Source organism: Oxyura jamaicensis, chromosome 5 (assembly GCF_011077185.1).
Source record: "Oxyura jamaicensis isolate SHBP4307 breed ruddy duck chromosome 5, BPBGC_Ojam_1.0, whole genome shotgun sequence".
In the NCBI taxonomy this organism is placed as follows: Eukaryota; Metazoa; Chordata; class Aves; order Anseriformes; family Anatidae; genus Oxyura; species Oxyura jamaicensis.
The window spans coordinates 59,632,939-59,652,813 of NC_048897.1; the positions used below are offsets into that span (position 1 = coordinate 59,632,939).

A 19,875-nucleotide genomic window follows, 5' to 3' on the forward strand; every position below is an offset into this window, starting at 1 on the left:
AAGCTGTGATTGGAGAAAGAGGGCTGTTTGATCAGGGTGAGATTAAAAAAGGCTTTACTGTTTTGTCCTTTTGCTCCAGATGCTATAATGTAGGTTAAAGGAAGAAAACTTGCCTAATAGTTTAGCACGTTGCTCCCCATTACAGTATTAAAATACCCAGATTTAGGAATGAAACTATTCCAGCCATCCGATTAATTACGTACCAAGCATTTGCAGACAAATGGCACAGCAACATGGGTTGAGTAATTTGACACTTTAATATATTTGAGACTGTATACACAGTTGGCCAGAAATTGTAGTCAAGTGCAGGTTTTTACCTTAAAGAAAGCACTGAGTAAAACTATTTATGAATTTGTGTACTTTTTTTTCTTAGTGACTTGTGGCTCCCAAATTGTAGCATGATCTATTGCAAGCCTCTGAGTTTTTAAAAATGTTTTTACTTCTCACAAAATCAGAATCCTTATTGTAAAGCAACAAGGAATCCATTTAATAAATGTTGTAACATCTAGCTAGTTAATATTGCTAAAGCAATACATATGTATCAGACTCTTCCTCAAGGTAGTATTTCAAGATCCCTGTGGTGAGGGTTTTCTCCCATATCCAGGCCATTATTTGATGTAATGAAAAGAGAAAGTGTGCAACACAGAGATTGTTAATTAATTTAGCCTAACAAGATGAAGATAAATGAAGCAAAGCATGGATTGAATGAAGCAAGAGGTCTTATTTACAATTTAATACTTCTTTATATTAGACATTTTTCAATTTACAAAAGAAAGGACCCTGAGTTTAAAGAAAATGTGTTCTGTGAGTGCATGCAAGACAACTCTTCGTTACACGAGCAGTTCTAAGGACTGCTGAAAATGCCTTGTGGGTTAACCTTTAACTTTGTTTTCTCCCTTTGTTTTTTTCTTCCCTTTTTATTTTTATTCTTATTTTGATTTACAATATGTTGATAAGAATAAGAAAAAAATAAATTCTAAACTTTTTCTCACTGAATTAAATAACAGTTCCTGTGGGTATTCTTTCAAGCCCTAATTCACTTGTTTCTGGTTGTTCATATTAACCTAGAGTCATAACTTATTTCTGAGCAATCTTTATGTAGGAGGGTTCATTGAGAGCTAACTTATAAAAAAAAAAAATAGGGGAAGAAAAAACAAAACACAATTTCACTTTCTGTCCCAAAATGTAAATATGTTACTGCTTATGTAGCGTTGCTTAATAATGATTTGATGTTATAAAATTATGATTTTTGATTTGCAGGATTATTTTTCCCTTAAGATCATGTTTATCTTAAACAATTTGTGACAAACCATACATTTCAATAAAAATAGGAAGAAGAAAAAAAAAAAGACAGTCAAAAGTTTTTACATATCTTTTCTTCTCAGCCCCAATTTTAAATAAAGGTTGTCCAAAGCTAAAAGTAAATTGCAATGTACATCAGTTGAGTTACTTCATCTCAAGGTATATTATTCAGTTTTCCCAATGACAAAGTTTACGATATTATTCCATAGATCATGCAAAGAAAAAACAAGGTCAGTCATTCTTAATATCTAAGCCATTAAGCAAACAAAAAAGTCCTGTGTTGTGGCTGACTTAGGCATACCTTTATCAGTTTGATCTAGACCCCAGATTCTAAGTTGTGACCAAATTTGGTCTTTCTTTTTTTTTTTTTTTTTTTTTTAATAAAACCTCTTCCTTTTTAGAGATGAATTGGATCTGTCCACTATTTGACCTTCTGTCATTATTTCTGTCTGCAAAGGAAATGCCTTCCTTCCTTTTACAGTAGCTAGACAGGACAGTGTTATCTCGTGTCACTGCAAGCAGTGGTCTCTACAAATAGCATTATTATGGTCCCTATGTTTTTGTCCTGGGGGTCATGAACAAATCCATGCAACTGCTTCTAAAGATTTCAATAAATAGGACTTTTTATCCAGACAATTGCCTTTTATATTACTTTTAAACAAAACTACTAGTCCATCAAGAGTTTCAAAAGGAAAACAATTCTACAGAGTGCTGGTATGGCAGCACAGACTAATCATTATGGCACCCATTCTCCAGTCCTTTATTTTTCAAGTCCACAACAATAGGTTGTTGATTCAATGGACAAGACCAGAACAATTAAGTTCTCTGTTTAGCAGCAGTGCAGCATTTTAATGCCCTCCTCTAATAATGGTCTCATTATTGTTATTCTAAGACTGGGCCTCAGGAGGAGGAATATTTGCTGGAGGTACGTCATTATTTTGCAAATTTCGATTAGCTCATCATGTTGTCTGTACTGTGAAAATCGTAGCTAATTAGGGCAGTCAGTTAGACTACCAGCTTTTGAGCTTATGAGTTAAAAGGTAGCACACTTGATAGGCCAGTGATGTGAAAAAGGTGGTAAAAAGGGGGATTAGAGCTGTTGCCTTAGTAACTCTAACTTCCATCTGTGCGGGAACAATGGACCTGTGTTTCTCCTCCACCTTGGTGTAAAAATTGGTTTTGTTTCGAAAGGACAGGGCTTTTTATGACAATCTGGAATTCAGCCTGAGTCTAGTTTTAGTTGTTAGGAGAGACCATTGGAGGCTAGGGGAGATGAAAGGTCATGGCAAGCTTCAAGGACATGAAAGGTCATTGTCTCTTGGAACAATGGAGGATTGTTCCGTCCCATTATTTCCAGCCAGCCACGAAGTCAGGTGATGGAAGAGATACCACCAGCTTAGTCAGGTGAAATAGGAGAGGAAGATAATGCCCTTTCTGAAGAACAAAAGATAACTATAATTTGCTTTTATTAAACAAAGTTGCACTTATTTGTGACCATCCTCTGAAAAGGGCTGTTTACTGACTTACTATTCCAGCCTGCTTTGTTCAGTACAGCCTCTGTAGGCCATCACATCTCTGGGAAGCAATCCAACGTGTTAGAAAATGTTGTTTAAGCTTTCTTCCCATGAAGAGGAGCCCCCAGGAGTACCACTGATGCGATACTTAACAATAAATTTAGTTGTTGTAGCTTTCTCGCATTATTGGTGTTCTTAAAAGGTTTTCCTTCAAACACACACAGAATAAAATTAACTATAAATATGAAATAAATTTGCTTCAACACTTTATAGCATTTTATCATAAATTCTAAAGCACACATCAGAGAAAGTTTACAGCAAACTGTATTAGTTCTTACAGTAAAGAGAGCGGTAGAGAGAGCAGAGACCTACAGTTGTGTAAAAATAGATTTGTTATAGGACTTCTCTTACAAAAAGCGAAATAGCTAAAGTCTGTTCTGTGCTGTGCAATAACTTTAGGCAATTCTGTCCCTTTGTCTAAGGGAAAAAATAAAAATACTGCAGTATTATTTACTAAAACAACTATAGCAAAATTTATGAGGAAAGCGATTCTGTTAGTAGATCAAACTCTTGTCTCTTATATTTTCCCTAGGGCATCCAAAAGCCCCAAGTAATAGTTTTCCAGGAAAAACAACAAAAAAAGAAAAGCAAGGCTTTTTGTATGATTTCTGTTTTTGCAGCATGATGCATGTCAGCCATGCAACAAGTTTATTTTTCTCTTCCCTCTGTCCCCAACCAAAGCACATCCCAAGGTCCATCCTGTATCTAGTTTCTTTAGGTTCAGACTTCCAGATTGTTTCACCTTCCTGTTCTAGACCTCTAACACCCTTTGTTTGGTTTGTTTTATCGTCTTTCTACTTCACTACAGAGATACCAAAATATATTGAATTCTTATGAAACTGATAAAATGTATGGAATTCAGTCCTTTGGAAAAACAAAATTACATATGATTACTAAGTATCCTGTCTTAAACTGTTCTGACCTTATTTGAACTCCCCTTTTTAGCTATTCTGGGCCTCTCTTATCTCATTTTTACTCCTGGCCACTCTTGCTCTTGCTTTCTGACAACACAGATGGACGGCCTTGCACAAGCTGATAACTGTGGTAATTTCTCAGCACGGTATTCAATAATAAAAGATGTTATTTTCGGAGTTCAGCAGGCATGTGCCATATTTACACGTACGCTGAAGAGGCGAGTTTGAGCAGTAGCTGTATGGGAGCATGCTGCCTTCCGAGCCGCTGGACTTCCCAGCTTTCAGTTTGTTGATGCTTTGGTTTACTGGGCTCCTAGGTTTAGTAAGTAGAGTCTCTAAGAAAAATAAAGTCTTATTTTAAGAAATAATTTTTTTATTATTATTATTTTGAATAATCTATTCTTAAACTTTCTCTTTATATCTTTACTAAGTTGTTTTGTGTGTGCTATGGAATATTTTGTTACTTTCATATTAAAATGAACTGCACAGTGTAGTCTGCTGAGTTCAAAATGGGAGCCATACAAAGGGTTAACCAGCAGAGAATTACAAATGAACTATCAGGAAAGTTGATTATTAATCCAGCAAGAGAGAAAATATCCTTCCAGTTAGCAAGAATTAGTACCTGAAGAGCTGATAATATTGTTCGGGCTGTCGGTGTGGAATGGCAAAGCCAGGTAAGCTAGACATCTTCTCAAAGAAATATTGTTTTTTTCCTTTTGTTTTTCATCGAAGGAGAGTTCAGTTTTAAAAAGAATCTTTGTTGATTTACTTGAACTGTCAGCAGATGAAACGGCATATGTTGATCCTCAGTTTCCTCAAATGAATGGAAGAAATTAAAATTGTGCTTTAACATCGGTAAGAGGAAATATTTGTTAGCTAAGCAGTGTATTTAACTGTGAAATATCTTAACAATTCTTCACCGGTGTGTGGTTAAGTATGAGACCTGATCGCAAAACCTGCAGAGTCCTTTGCAACAGCAAGCTATATATTATGTATTTTTTCTTTAGTCATGCTTGAACATATTGTGGAAGTTTATGGAAATTTTTGTTACAGAGCTTTTTCATTTACAGGGTTATTATAGTTCAGTGTTCACATGATATGAATGATATATTAAAGTTTGTTTTTGAAATATCGTGAACACTTTCGTGTTCATTTAAAAAAACAACTTTTTTTTTCTTTTTTTTTTTTTTCTGGTGCGGTTTAAAAATCTATGATCTGGAGTTAGAAGGAAATGGATGTTTGGTAAACATCCTGCTGTGTTTATACAGAGAAATGAAAACCAAACCATTAGATCAACTGGACATAATCTTCTTATAATTTTACTAATTTTACTAAAGACTCGTACCTCTGTCTTGAGAAAACTCAGAAATTTGCCTGTTATATTTGTGCCAATTTTATTAAACCAAAGTTACGGTGAACGTGTATTTTTTTTCAACAGTCTTCACTGTTTAGCCTATTATATGAGATGTGTAAAATGTTTTAAATAATCGTGGTTCAATACTGTAGAACTTAGTGTGTTTACAGGGTTTCATTTTTTTCCTAAATTGTGTGCTGTTACTTAAATTAGTAGCATTAAAAATAATCTGATTTGCTTGTAGAATGGCATTAAATATGCTTATAGTGTTACTACAGTATCTGTCATGGTGAAAAAGTTTACCATCTCTAGATTTTAGCTGATGCCTATGAAACAGCCTGAAAGCTACCTGGTAGGGGGTTGTGATAAGGCAAGAATCAAAAGGCAGATTAAAAGCAAAGCAGCCCAAATCTGAAGGCTGAGCCCCTGTAGCAATTTAGTTCTATATGGCAACCTTTCGTGAGTTATACAGAAGGGAAGAAACCTTTTGATTTTGAGAATGGATTGAGATACGGCCTAGGGCAAAGGAGAAAGGGAAAGAAGGGAAGAACAGGCAGTGAGGAAAGTGAAAAGGGAAGTGGTGTTGGTCTGCCAGGCCTTGCAGGTTTGCATATGATGTTGTGACGTTGTCCTGCTCAAGAACAGGCAGCAGGTGCCTGGTTCTTCTGAAGAGTGACTCGTCATGTTTGAGTAAACTGAAATCCCAGAATCTGCTGCGGATGGTTCTTCCAGGGCAACAAATACTGGCCTTTTGGAAGCTATGCTAAACATTCAGGTCTAGGGAAGCAAATAGGTTATCGTGGCACATTTTATCCTAGTATTTATTTTATTTTATTTAGGAGAAGGTGGACATCATAAATAAGCTGCTTTGCCTTAATTTGAACACTAGGGTCTAGGAAATGTATAAAGAGCAAGAAAACCAATGATGCAAAATTATCGCACAGGAAATGATATACGTGAAAAAACAAGATTGTAATTAGTGGAGGAAAGTAAGAAACTGATTAGAGAAACGAAGTTTCCCAGATGTTGCAGGCAAAAATTAAAGTTAAATTAGAGAGGCTCTTTTAACTAGTACTGGAGAAGAATGCTCGCTTCAGAATGAGAAAGTGAATAGTAAAATTAGGAAAGAGCTGGCAACTGAGTTAAGCTCAAATGTTTTCCTGCACGAGTGAATCTTTGGAATGCTCTGCTTGGAATTTCATCAGGAACAACCAGTGTAGTTCTGTTGGAGAAAAAACAAAAACAAAATGAAACTTGCTGTGTGCTTACTTGGACTGAGTAAAGGTGATTGTATTACTTATGTGTGTGTTAGCCCACAAAGTAGACAAATTGGTTGGATTTTGAAGAAGTATTTCAGCATTTATTGTATTTTGTACGTAAATGTGGCTGACACCTGAGCTGACATGCTGTATTGGTTCAACTGACAGACTTTAATAATCATTTTAAAATCTATTCTAAGTTTTGGTTCATTGGCAGAATCCTAAATCACCAAATATAACCCACAACTAAAGAGAAAGTCTTGAAAAACTTCTTCAGCTGTAAGCCAGTGTAAATTGTCATTTAATTATGCTTTATAGTAACTATGATAAAAGTAATATTGTTAAATATAAAAAGGAAACAAAAGAGCAGAAGCTGTCTTTTTGTGTCCATCCCTGTGACTCATTTCAAACCCAACAGTATCATATATCATAACCTGTGAGAAAAGTCCCCGCAGCCAGTTCTGCAGGGCTCTATGGCTGATAGGACCCTTGCTTTTGTGCCAGTTCCAGCTTCTCGGTTGTCTATTAAAAAAAAAAAAAAGTCTGAAACATCTGGAATTGATTGATAAGAACATCATCTGATTTAGCAGAACTAGTTTGAGCAGAGTTTTCACGTTAAGTAAGGTTGCTGCGTTCTCTTCAATGCAGACTGTGTAGCTCCCCAGTGTGTCCAAAGGCTTGAGGCTGAGAAGTGGTGGATTCCCCGAGTAAGTTCCAGAGGTCTTTGACTAGCCAGCTGTGCATCTGGAAACACAGCTGAAATTTAGGGGCAGCCGCTGAAGCGGTTTACCTGCAGAAAGCAAACTGTTCTTGTCACTGCATGGTAGGACAGTAAGATGACGTGATGGGTGGGGTGGAGCATAAATATCTCCACGTCGTTTCATTCTCTACTTCATAAAAGCCTGGTAGTAACGAGAAGCTTGTCTACAGAAACAGATGGCCGAAGCAAAGGTTGGGTCAGTGTTTTTTGTTTCTTGGACCACACCTTGCCTGTGATGACAGTGCTGGAGAGAGAATGTGTTTCAGTTCATTAGGAGCTCAGTGAGGCTATATGGATAACACTGAAGTATTTTATAAGATTCAGTGTAAAGCTGCGTAGTTCAAGGAAGCTCATGTCTTATTAGCTATGGCTAAGGTCAGTTATCCACACAATGAGGGGGAAACTCTTTCATAAACAAGTAGATAAATATGGTGCAGCTGGTGCTTAGCCACGCTTCAGGCTGTTACATTACCAGAGGAGCTCATGAACAACTCTGGCTTCTGCAGGGTCCTTGCAGAGCATCATCAGCTTGGCGCGGTCAGATGCAAAATTGCCAGGTTGCATCTTGAAAAAAAGGGTAAATTCAGGGCAATCTTGTGACTTTGCATGTAGGTATCTACCACCTTGACCAGAGATTAAATGGAGAATATAGAAGCCTGAGAACTCTCCTTCTAGAACAAGAAAAATTGTAACATGTTAGAACTGAAAAATAATGAAACCTGCCTAATCTAAATAACTGAATAAAGCAGGTCACTAAGCCTAGTGTATTGTGGGCTTTGGTTTCTGCACAAGCTGCTAAGTGCTCAATGCTTTTTGAAAATGCCACTTAGGTTTGTAGGTGTCTATCATCACTTGATCCATCTCAGATAACATAGACAGAAGTCCTTTAAGATTTCATTTTGCCTTTGGGACTAGCATTTTTAACGTCTTATGCAAAATAGTATTTCAAACAGCTGCAAAGAGAGAAGAGTGTGAAGAGTTAATTGAATCATACACAGTTAGAGAAAAACATTTTTTGGTTCCTTTTTTCCTCATTAGAAGTAGGAATTGCTTATGTTCTTTATTATATCCATCATATTTCAATAGTTTTTTTAGAAGACTTGCTCATGAAACAGAGTGAATTTCTTCAAGGCACATTGTTTTATTTTCAGCTGCTAAATCCTGGAGCAATCAAACGTGACATTTTTCACTGTCTGAATACAGTTCTGTGGTAGCAGTGGATGATAGCACCTAGGATCCCTAGAAGTGTAAAATGTAATCCCCTCGCTGTTTTACTACACAGGCTTAGCTGTGTTTTCATAGATACTAGCGGGGACTCTGTTGGTATTTCTTCCATTCTTCTAACTAAAGATAGTAAAATCAGTATTCATATAATTACTAGTTACTAATTATTCTAGAGCTTTTAGACTTTTTTTTTTTTTAATAAAATAAACTTTCTCTAACTGTGTTCACCCAAGTTTCTGAGAGACAAAGGATGGGGGATTGACTGTTGTCCCACAGACCCCTCTGTTCTGTTAACCAGGCTGATGAGGCTGGGCTTTGCAGGTGTTCAGTGCAGGAGGCAAGCAGTGCTGCTCCCAACAGAGCGGAGGTTTCTCAGGGCTTCTGATTAAATTGCTCAAGCCGACCAACCTCCGTTGCCTTGGGAGGAGGCCCAAGTTGGGCACTTCAACAGCCGCTATAATACACACATGTTGCTGCATCTCTGGGACCTCAGCAGACGAGAAGATTCTCCTTGTGGCCTCTCTGCTTCTTGACGGGGTGGCTAGTGCGGACTGTATACCCCAGTCTGTCTGATACCTGGTAGTTTATGCGCGTGTGCAAGTTCCTTACCATTTTATGGTGGGAGAATCAGCTGTTTTAAACCTTAGTGAGAATTACCTCAGGCAAATCCTAACTATTTATGTTCAGTTTTTTCAAAACAGACTTTTCATCCTAACACTGTTTAATTTAGACTTAATAGGAAAGTAGAACAAACTTGGGAGAAAAAAAAACCAACAAGCATATATATAAGCATACTTCCCAATTTTTGCATGAAAAACATGAGCTAAATCACATCTATCTTCGTTCTTCCTTTACTGTGGTAAGCTTTTAGCATTTATAGAGGTAACATATATGGTCTACTAGTGCTTACACTGAATCTTTCTTGTCTGTGATTTTTCAAAAGACTGCTTTTTCTTGGAGAGATATTTTCAGTATGCTGTTGATTATTCTTTCTTCTCTCCACTTCTCCCATCAGTTACAGTCTGTTTAATGCTATCATCACATTAGGTGCACATTTTTGAGGAAAAAAAAAAAAAAAAAAGCTGCTGCTGCTGCTGACCCCATGACAACTGTCTGGTAAACCTGATTACTAATCTACAGCATTGTTTAATGTAAAGGCCAAACACTGCAGGAGAGAAAGACTGTTTTGTTTTATATTCTTAGTAAGAAGGGAGCGGCTACATTTCTTCTGAACTTACATAAGAGAATAATAAGCCTTCCTTGCTTGTCAGGATTCAGAACCAGGAGTCGAGTGCACACCTGCCTAGATCTCCTATATCAAAGAAGGAGCAAAGATTTGGAATTGATGTCAGTCCGCTAAAGCAATCAGGAATAGCAGTTTTTGTTCTGGGGAGGATTAGGTTCTGGTTTGAGCTATATCGATATAGTGTATGGACTTCATTAGGATTATTTGCTCCTGCATCCTTTAGCTGTGACATGAGTTAAATGTCAAATCCAGACAGTCTGTCCTCTGTCTTCTGCTACTAGCTGCCTGTAGTGTGTGAGTGGAAAGAGTAAAAAGTGACTACTTCTCCTAGTATCAATAACGACTTCGGTATTGTGTGAGAAATGTCATTTATTCATTTTCCTAAAAACGATATTTTCAGGGAAAAATTAGAAAGGTAAATTGGTACCAGCAAATAAATAATTGAGCCTTTTTCTGAATGGTTTTTCACACCGTCACTCCACTAGCCTTTAAAGGTACGATCAACATGCCTTAGTTGGTAAGTGATAATAGAAGACTTGGAAACAAGATTGCCTGCACACTTTCAACAGCATAGAGGCATATATAGGAAGAAAGATTTACTTCATCTGCATCGGTGAAGCACAGCTAATTCGTAGTTGAATTTTAATTCATCAGTGGTGATGTTCTGATTTTACTTCTGCACCTCCAGCAGTGCAGCAACTGTTTTAGTTTAAAAAATGTGCCCGTGTATCTGAATACATCTTCATAAATTATTAAAACCATACAAAATGGATTGACTGATGCCAGATGAGTCTAAAGAGACTGAACCACATAGTAAGCAATTGAAAGAAAAAATATTTATTGTTATTTTAAAAATGTCTAGCTTTTTAAACCTGAACTGGGATTTTTAGATGTAGACTAGGAGGTTATCAATGTAGTAGAAAATTTGTAGCAAAGACTTTGGTCCTGCAATGTGATGCACATAATGCAGTTGAACGATGACTACTCTGGCAGTTATTTATTGTAGTCCTCCTTACTAACAATTACCTTAGTGAATTCCTTCTACGTTATGTATGTATGACGTTGACATTTTTGTCTATGTATTTATATATGTCTATATGTAAGCATACACAGAAACACATATTATGTACCTGCATACAAGTCTGTTTTGTCCATTATTTATATATATTTGTGTATGCAAGAGTGTATCTGCATTATATTTGTGAACGTATGCATGCATCTAATAGTCATTTATGCACATATGCATAATAGTTTCCTATATAATTTTCATATTAATATTAGACACAAAACTTCATACTCAAATGTATAAATATATACGTCTGTCTTGTGCATCATTCTACTTTCAGAGATGCTATTCCAGATTTTAGAGGAGCAAAACACTATCAGCTAAAATATTGAGAGTTAGCTGATTTAAACTGGTAGTAGATTAGAGTGATTCTGAGTCCTACAGGATATTGGTTGCAATTTTACTTACAAAATGCTTGAGTCAGTTCCTGCCTATCAATGGACTTGTAACCATCTTGTTATTCCACCTTGCACTTTCAGGATTTATAACGTTAAGCAGATTGTGAATTGGGCATTGTGTGTATTTGCTTGTTACGTAAAATATTTATAAAATTGCTTTTGGAAATTATACAGATCCTATCAATGTTCTTTGTCAACTTTTTTTTTTTTTTTTTTTTCTTCCCCAAGGGCTTTGAGGAAAAAGGCATCATAGACCAGTTTTTTGGCCATGTCTTTGGAAGTAGCACAGTCATGATCTTGATAAATCTCACCATGAATGGCTGGTGTCCCCTAATTTTGTTGCTACTCTGGAATACGGTTGCTTTTCTCATTGGTTGTGTTGCCTTTTCCTCGGGAATAACATAATCTTTTAACCTGTTGTTCCATTGTGAAAACTGTAAAAGAACCTATCCAAAAAACCTTCAGATGCTTAGAATATTATTATTAATGTTAGAATATGGATTTTGTAATGAGTTTTTGGCCTTTATCCATAAATGTTTCCTACAAGAATGAGCAAGTATTAATTCTGTTTTCTGTTTTAATCCTATTTTGCTGATCAAACCTCTCCAGTTAGGAGTGTTTATCACTTTTCTGTCAAATAAAAGATAATAAAGTACACGTACTTTACAACTTGAACATATATAAAACCCTTGAAGACAGTGGACAGGTGACAAGCTGAAGTCATTTCTTTTTGTTTATACTCTGCTAGAGACCTTTCCTGGTGAAATATTTGTTCCTATGTTTTTTAAAAGTCTTATAGCAGATGGCCTTTAAATAACCTCTATTAGTTCCCAGTCACAGAGATCTATATTTGAAAAATTAGAAAAATATAATTCCTTGTTACACACACAAAATATTAGAGTTTAGAAGAACATTTGTACGTTGAAAATCATGTACTAAAAATGCTCCAGCACTACTTCAGCTGTTGATGAATACAAGGTACAATATAGACACATAGAACAAAGAATCTAAATATATACATTTAATTCTCAGGACATTTTTTCTGTATAGGAGAAGATGATCTAAGAGTGCAGATAACTGGGTGCGAATCAAGTTGGCCATTGATTATACTGTTAACCTTATTATAGAAGCTGATTTGGGGGCAAACTACCAAATGTTGCCCTTTTGATGTAAGAAATTTCACTCTCACCAGCTAACCAATTAAGCCGAACATTTCACCTCACAGTATATATACACTTAATATGGTTTTATATATAGAGGCTAAGATTTAAACAATATTTTATTATGGAGCCATAAGACAATACTCCTTTTTCTTCTCATCAGTTTATTCTGCCTTTTTTTTTTTTTTTTTTTGCTATTCTAAGCAACAAACTAAAGGGTGTGAGGTTTTTTCATTTTTCATATAGTTGTTGCTCTTAAATCCTTACCTTACTTTGCATTGCAATTTTTAGTAGTGTTACCATTGATAACCTTAATTTACTTATATATATATATATATATATATATATATATAATATACAATTTAAGGAAGCACAGATTCCTTATATATGGAGTTACAGAGTTTTTGTTTCCAATTTGTTTCATGAAAGGTTGGACTGTAAAGAACTGAGCAGCCGAAAAGGCTTTTTTTTTTTCATTAAATAGGTGAGGCATTTGATGCAACTTTCCTGTATATTCCCAAAATATGTCATGAGTATGCTCTGAATGAAAGGACCGGATAGTATCTTTCTTGATGTAATTGCTGGGCTTTGTGCGAGGTTGGTAAAGATTTGCTATTGCCATGAGAGCGTCAACCTGTGTTATTGAACCATTGAGCACATGCACACTTGTGTTCAGTAGTGACCTGAGAATCCAGGACTAGTGATAAGGGGACAAAAGAAAGCTTTTGTATTCCACTTCAGTTTCAAGAGCTTTATTCCCACCCAGCAGCTTTTTCAAATCAGTTCCATATATTCACATGGGGAGTCATTTATTTTTTCTACTAGGTGATTGTGAGCACACTGGTAATAGTTTAACAGCTTTACCATTTCAGCTGGCAGATATTCTTTTTGTTTATACTTTAATGCTATGTAATATTTCCAACATACTTGAAGGCCTGAGTATTTTTCTCTAGTCCATGCATTAAGGTTACTTGGATTTTGAGAAATCTCATTAAAATCATTAAGCCCTATACAAGCATCTGCACTTCACTTGTAAATTACACACACCAGATTACAAGGTCAAGCACGTAATTTTCATAGTTTAAAAATAATATTGGATCAGTTTTTTTTTAATACATTGGTTTGTCACCTAAAAGCCCTTTTATACTGGCAATTTTTCTTTCCGCACTGATAACAAGTATGGTATAATTATCCGACCTTTGTTATCCAATTGTTATGGTTTATAGGTCGATAACCATTGCATGAGCTATGAAGCGCGGACCTGCCCCTGCTGCATTCCCTCAAAAAAAGAGGAAAGGAAAAGAAAGAAAGAAGAAAAGAAACCCCTCTCCACTAACCATTAAATTGTAGGGTGATCTAGAGATAAAAGCAGAATCTCTTTTTTGCTTTTCAAATATTTGCCTGGCCTTCAAAAGGTATTTGCCTTTTGTGTTTACATTGGATTTATTTTTTTGGCCTACATGCAGAAAGAGAATGATACATTAAAGAATAATGAACAATAGAGAGGAAAATGCTCTCAGCTTTCACATCTACCCTGTATTTTGTACTTCAGGTTTATTTTTTTAAAATCTTGCCTACTTTTATTTAAATAGAAACTGCTGAGTATTGTAAAGGGTTGTAAATGTGAAAGTATCAGATGAAGTCCTGTGCAAGAAGATAATCTACAGGTTGGCAGGCTGTAATGAGAGTTGGTAAAGTGCCATTTTCTAGTATGAACCTTTGGGACCTCAAGCTATTCTTGTGTGTGGCAGAACAATGTAAAGTTTCAAAAGCCAGGGCTCTGTCATTTGCAGAATTCTTTTTGCTGTTCCTGAATGGGACAGGTGAGGTTTGCATCTGTAAAGTTTTTAAATCTTCACTAGAGCAAAAGGAAAGATGTTTGTTGAAAGCTGAGGTCTGTTGTATCACCTTCAGTTCTTTGCTTCTGGATGGCTTCCTTGGAACCTACAGTGTCCCTCATGGATTTTTCCCCACCAAAGAAGGAGGATTTAGGCAAGTTTATATCGCATATAATTTGATATAAAAGCTCATATTTGAGGGAAGCACCACTTTGCAATCATTTGTCCAAACATTATCTTTGTTGCTGAGGTTGGTCCCCTTGTCCTGTAACATACTACCCCCATCATCAAAAGCCTGTGATTTTGATAGAGTGGAATCAAGAGATGGAGGTGTTTCCCAGATTTGTTTATTGTAATAATAGATGTCACTGATGCCATTAACTTGAAGACGGATGTGACCCAAGGATTTAATTGAAGTACCTTGAATAACATGCTTAAATAAATAGATATTTATAACATATATACATATATTTCACACATGTATGTCATACAGCTCTTAGTATGTTACAGTTTGTGAAAATTACAGTCAGTTAATAATGTGTCAGCTCCCCACTGTGTGCTTTGTAGGATACTGAATGGGTGTTACATGATTTATTTGCTAGATTTTGCAGGTTTTCTGTAGCGTGTCAGATGCCTTGCTGATTGCTTGGTGAAGCCTAGAGCATGAGCTCCCTCCTGCAATGTTTATTTTAAGTCATTCTACATTTGCTTAAAAGTATGACAGTCTTAAAATCAGAAGATGACTTCCTCCAAACTTTCATAAAAAGCTGCATATGTTTTAGTGAGAGCATTGTTTGTAACTTAGATGCACACTCGTGTGGCAATCATAATTTACCTTACAGTTTTTAGAATTGTAGGGAATGGATTCATAATGAAACAAACATACTATAGTGCTGCTAGAATTATAATACTGTCAATAATTTATACACTTCTCTGGGATTTTATTTGAAAAAAAAAGTATTTATTGACACTGTCCATAAAATAGGTTTATCTCTCCTTTTAGCAATTCCATTCATATGTGTTTCCTTGCCCTCCTCATCTTCTCATTCTTTCATTAACAGAAAGAACTAGTAAGCCATATTGATACAGGTATACAGGTGAGGTGTTTTTTTTTTTTTTTTTTTACACTTCTAGATTTAGGAAGTGGGAAACCCCAGTTAAGTGTCTCAGTTCTCTTTATTCATTATATTTCTGGTGACTTTTTCATGCTATCTCAAGATCACAGTGGTGGAGTGTTTCTTCTCAAATTCTTGCATCCATGCCCCGCAGCACACACAGATTGAAGACTAGTTAGAAGGTATAGAAATACCTCTTTTCCAAAAGTATAAAATCCTGAAGATACTTGATGATTAGATAAAAGTTAACGGAGTCTCAAGATACAAGCTGCTTGAGCAAGCCATAGGTCTTTATGGTGTTCTGCCATACTACCATGCAGTAAGTTATGTCAGGATAATGTGGTTTAAAATGGATGGGTAAATTTTTGTGTGTCTTTGAGAGCATCTAACAACTTGTATAGCTATAAGATTTAACAGGCAAAGAAATTAAAGGCAGTTTAGAAAATGAGAAATTGTGCAAGTTGACAATTTAGAATTGAGGACCTTGTCTGATGCTCATAAAGTTATGAGCGTCATAACTTATATGATTAATTCACTTATGAACTTGGTTGTGCTTTCCAGAATGAGGTATATGTTTATAATTCCTGGCTTTCAAATTTACGTATGTGAATATAGCAAGAGCTCAGTGAGTTCTTTCAATAATAGTCCTAGAATATGGAACTTCTGAGAACTTCCTTGCAAATTGAAGGATTCCTTCATCTAATGAAAACGGTAGAGAGAAACTTGCCAGACTTGCAAAGAATCATTTCTGCAGAGGTCACATAAAATAGATTAGAATGGAATCAAAATACTTTTAGGACAGGTTGGAATTTTGAGAAGTAGTTAAGAAGGAGTTTTAAGGATGCGCATTTGAGATGTATGCTTCAGATCTACCACTTTGATTTATATCTCATGTCTAGAAAAAATATGCATATGGTGAATTATAGACTTTAATTCCTTGTCTGGTTTTCTGATACTATACATTAGGAGAGTGGAGCATGAAAAAATTTCATCTTCTCTAGATGCTTATTGATGGAGTTATAACCCTTGTTTTCTTACTGTTCCTCTTTCCCATATAAAGTGTAATTATTTACACAAAGTAGGACTGGTAGCAATTTCTACAATTAACATTGAACAAACTTTTATGTTTTACCTTAATTTACAACTTCTCTAAGCTCTCTTTGTTGTTTAAAATCTACCTTTCTCGCCTTCCTTATAAACCTGTATTTGTTTTGTGTGTGTGGTTTTATTTGGAAATATTTGAGCATTGTGAGCAGTATTTGATGGAACTGTACTATAAGGTTTCTTATACGTAGAATGAAATGGATGGTTACTTTTTGTCTTGTGTTTTTCCTTGTTGCTTCTATATTCGTAGTCATACTTCGTTGTGGAACGTGAACGACCAATTTTCACAAACGGGCTGGATTGGCACGCTGCTATTTGTTTCCTTCTAGATCAAAATTTGGAATGTTTTTAATATTGAATTAATAACCGGTCATTTTAATAATGTTTCTGGCAAACATAGAAGAGGTGCTCTTCCCCACATCGTCTCACAGTATATTGCAAGGCAGGAATCACTTGTCTGCAACTTTTCAGTTGGTCTCGAATGCTAGTGTCTTGGTAGGTGCTGGGCAGAGGCTCAGCAGACAAGTTAACCTACCCCTCACTGCTCTGCACATAGCCTGGCCCCTGCGCTTGTTTCCCAAGTTCTGGCGTTCTTTTTCCCTCCCTTCCCACTCTCTAGGACCCAAAAATGTGGTGTGTGGACTTTGCACCAAGATGAGTGGGACTTCACATTGTGAAATAGGTTCTCTGCTAGTTTTATTCTTGCCTTCCTCCAATCTGAATAACTGTAAATGATGTTCTCTGTTAATAAGTGTGTACTTTGTCTAAATTGCATTTATTTTTCTTTTTGACATGCATACCTTTTACTATTAATCATCCCCTTCTGCTCTTTACTGTACAATAAGACACTGTTGTGCTGATGGAACATATTTAATCTTCAGCATGTTGTATGTTAGTTCTATTGTTGCTTTCTCATTTCTTTATGGAAAACCTTTCTTTATTGGCTCTTAAATCATGGGTTAAGCCTTATTGAAAACATGTTCTGTATGTACTTCTTGCTAGAGAAAAAGTTCCTTTGAGATTATAGGCTAGGCTTATACAAATACTTTACTATACAGTAAAAATTCAGAGGTCTCATATATGTTATCTAAAGCTAGAAATATACCCAATTACTCAGCAACACATCATAAAAGAGATGCATACTATGTTCATGTCTGTCAGTGCCTTAAGTCATCACTCTACAGCCTTTTTTAAATTCTCTTTTTATTGAAACCAAGAAACAAAACAAAGACAAAAAAAAGCAAAAACGACATCAATTAGATGTCAACATGACATCAAACAGCATAATATATCATAAAAATAAATGTATGATCTGGTGACCTGATGATTTCTGTCCATATGGCATTTACAGAGAAGTAAAGAAAAGGCAAATAGTTACACATCTGCATCGAGAAAAATATCCAATATAAAGCTGGCCGTAGTGACGGCACCAGTAGACTCACAGCTGAGATTACCTGGAAATAAATAACATGCTGAAGGGCAATCCAGTTTCCAACAGGCTCACTCATATATGCATTTACAGATTTGTACAGAGAGCAAAGTGCAGGTTGTATATGATTTTATACAAAAAAAATGTTTTACAGGATGGAGGTATTCTATTTGCTGGCAATAGGTCCAGGTTCACAGATGAGTGTGTAGTGCAACTGCACACAGAGGGATGCAAAAGTGCAATCAGGAAAAAAAAAAAAAAAAAAAAGAATTATTTGGAAATAAATGGGACTATCTGTTGAAGCTGTAAAAATTAATACTGACTCCAAGCCTATTTCTGTATTAGCTGAAAGACATATGAAAAAGCCTCTTTGTATAAGTGGTAAGCGCATAAAAACTCTCGGAATCAAGGTAAGCCTCTAAAATAATAATCTGGGAATTCAATTTATTATTATAGTAAAGAACATCATAACTTTATGCTAAGTATGGAAGGAAGGGAGACAGGTGAGGCTGTGAGGATGGGAACTAGAGGAAGAAAACACAAAAAAATCCAGAATCAGACACAGCTTCTGTCATTTGAGTCTGTTGTTCATTTTCAATGGAGTGATAACTGCAGCAGCTCAGCCTGAGGCACCTGATTTGACACTTCCCTTTCTAAGGAACTTACATCTGGAAAACGGGATACAGGGGAAAAAAAAAAACAAAAACATCCCCTTGTCTGTACATATACGCATATACCACAGTGAAACATGCAGATAGATGCATATATCTACCCACAGATGTTCACATGTGTATAATTCTAGTTCCACATGGGCTTTCTTTCTTTTTGTTTTTAGGCTCAGCTCATGGTTCAAGTTCCTATCCTATCCAGATATTCAAGAAGCTCCCTTTTGGCATTTTATCCCTTTTCCCCACCCAAGTTGTCTTGTTATACCGAGGTACCTGAGATCTTTTTGTTAATCTTATTACAAGCATAGCTGCAGGCCTCGTAGAGTCATAGATAAGTAACTCATTGGACCTGGGAAAATGGAGCTTTTTGTGGGAGCAGGCCATAAGTAATGAACTCCCTGTCCTATCACCTAGATCAGCGATAACTTCAGCGAGACCACTTGGTCGATACTGTACATCGCACTGTATGGCCCATCTCAGGGTGGTAACAACAGGCATTTTGCCCAGGATGTGCAACTGGCTATATTATGGGTGGTAGGAAGGAGTAGGGCCCAGAGCCTGCAGGGAGAAGCAGCTCCAGAGGGTAAAAGAGCAGTGCGCTGAAACCTCAAAGGAAACTTAAGAAGGGATGGGGTGAGCGAGTGCATGTATGCATTTAAGTCTGAAGCCAGAAAGCTATGAGGGCTATGTGGAACATTTCCTGGAGCTTACCACCAATAAACATGGCGGGATTGTCAGCCCCGCAGCGTCCATACCTTCCTTCTGGGTCTCTGTCAGTGCCCCAGCCATCAGCGGATGGTGCATCCTAACCTGAGGGTAGGAGCTCATGGCTCTACCCCCCTGCCCTTCCTTCATTGCCAGCCCAGCTCCCCATATGCTCCAGCTGAGGATGGGTGCATGTGTCTGAGTGCAGGGCCCCTGTGCTGCTTGGGGTTTGAGGGGAGCTCCCATTTGTCCCTCCTGCTTCAGGCTGTGAAAGGCTAGCAATGGAAACTAACTTAATTCACGCACTCATTTATTCTGGGTGAACTAACAGTAAACCACCTACTACCATATCCCACAGTGTGTTAAAATGGCGCTTGTAGAATACAATTTCAAATAGCAAACAGTTCCTTTGTTTCCCTGCTTGATCATGCTTTAATTGTCAGATATTTATTATTTTTTAAAAACTGGGCTCATCTGTGTCTCATACACAGAAAATCCCCTCCACTACCAAAGATATTGTGGGCCACATCCCAGAACCTTTAGTCAGCTGGCGTCGCTTCATTTACCCTGTTAGGGTGTAGCTCAGTCCCTCTGTCCTGAGCACAACTGAAACGCAGGCTGTTCTGGCGTGGGTTGGCGGTGGTGATGCTGTAGGCATTGTGCCAGCGGAACACATAGCAGCACTGCGCCGTGACCACTGGAGACCCCAGTGACCCATGGAGGACAGGCAGGAATTCAGAATTTGACGCTTCCTTCAAA

At 36.8% G+C, this 19,875-nt stretch overlaps 1 protein-coding gene across 12 annotated transcripts in view; it reads left to right on the plus strand.

The window, feature by feature from the left end:
* SOX6 (SRY-box transcription factor 6) overlaps positions 1-19,875 on the plus strand; it is a 383,784-nt gene that overhangs the window by 113,039 nt on the left and 250,870 nt on the right. Inside the window, exon 1 of one of the 12 annotated variants that reach the window (XM_035328711.1) lies at positions 4,120-4,464. The exons of the other annotated variants lie outside the window; for them this stretch is intronic. The gene's annotated coding sequence lies outside the window, so the exon portion shown is untranslated. Of the gene's footprint in view, positions 1-4,119; positions 4,465-19,875 lie in introns of those variants that run through there. 12 annotated transcript variants of the gene reach the window in all.